The sequence below is a fragment of the Elephantulus edwardii genome, unplaced genomic scaffold, assembly GCF_000299155.1.
Source record: "Elephantulus edwardii isolate Elephantulus edwardi_28Jun2011 unplaced genomic scaffold, EleEdw1.0 scaffold00043, whole genome shotgun sequence".
NCBI lineage: Eukaryota > Metazoa > Chordata > Mammalia > Macroscelidea > Macroscelididae > Elephantulus > Elephantulus edwardii.
In genome coordinates this window covers 18,749,181-18,750,539 of record NW_006399793.1, presented here as the reverse complement: position 1 = coordinate 18,750,539, position 1,359 = coordinate 18,749,181, and positions in this window count along the sequence as shown.

Below are 1,359 nucleotides of genomic sequence, written 5' to 3'. Positions count from 1 at the left end.
ATCCACTCCAACATTTATTGTTTGCTGTCCTGTTAAACTTTGTCACTGCTACTAGGGTAAGATGGTATCTTATTGTGGACTTGTGTGGTTGTTGTTGTTTTTTTTTTAAATTTTTTAAAATTTGGTTTGACTACAGCATTCTTATACGTTGTGTTTCACATTATTCTTCACTCACATTGTATTTCATACAATCATTCTCATGCATTATGCTTTATAAATGGGTAGGATAAGGTGAAAAGACAAAATACTTTTTGAACTCAGATCTTGGTTTGCCTGCAAAGCAACAATTGTGCTGAGAAGCAGAGCAAAACAGCTAGCTAGGAGGCTGGGAGTTCTCAACTCTCACCCGTGTGCTCATCGACCTCTCTCCCCTCCCCAGACCCCCCACCTCTGGCTATACAGGATTAAACAGTAAACAGAAGACAAAGAGGAGGAAAAGGGTGGAAGGAGGCATGTAAGGAGGCAGAAGGAAAAATGGAAGAGACAAGAAAAAGCCAAAGCTTCCCCCCTGCATTTACCCAAAAAGGACAGTGGTAAAGATAGTTTTGTTTTCTAAATTTTAAAAGCCGCAAACTATTGAAGAACCCAAAGATTTGTGCCCTCCTTAAGTGAAAGGCAATTTCTGCACAATGTCATAAAGCAATCACCCATAAACAGATAAGGCCATTCATAAGATACATAGCTTCTTTTTTCCCTTTTCTTTTTCTCATTAGATTGGTGGTAACAAGGAAAACAAATTCTACTATTAAAGCACAAGTTGCAAACTGATAACATCTTGCTGTAGGAGAGGGGGTTTAGCCACATGTGTTAGAGCACTGGACCTTTTGATGGTGTCATAACCCAGCTATCTGCACAGAGCATTTCTACCTTGGGCTGCGAGCTTCCTCAGAAGACACAAGTGTGAGTGGCCCACAGCCTCAACTGCTCAAGTGTCTACAAGCAGGCAGAAGGACTGAGTTAACACAAATGTCAAACGAGAGGTGTCTCACTCCAATTTTCAGCGTCACAATATAATCTCTATAACTTTCTGTGCAACGTAAATTGTAGTTCAAGGACTATTTTTATATCAGATTAAACTTTGCAAAAAGTTACACATAATTCAGGTCTATTTTTTTTCCTACCAGTAAGAGTTCTGCTAAGTTACAAAATCCCATAATCACAGTGTTCAGTTAAAAATAAAAAATTCAACACACAATCCTGTTAATGTTAATCAAAAGCAAAAAACTTGAGCATGCCATGACATTTATGTGACCAATCTGAGTTTTAGATACAAATACCAGCTACTTATCCCATGGACAATTTTTGCTAGCCTGAGGCTGTGAAAAATTGAGAATCGACATACGATTCCTTTTTTTTTTT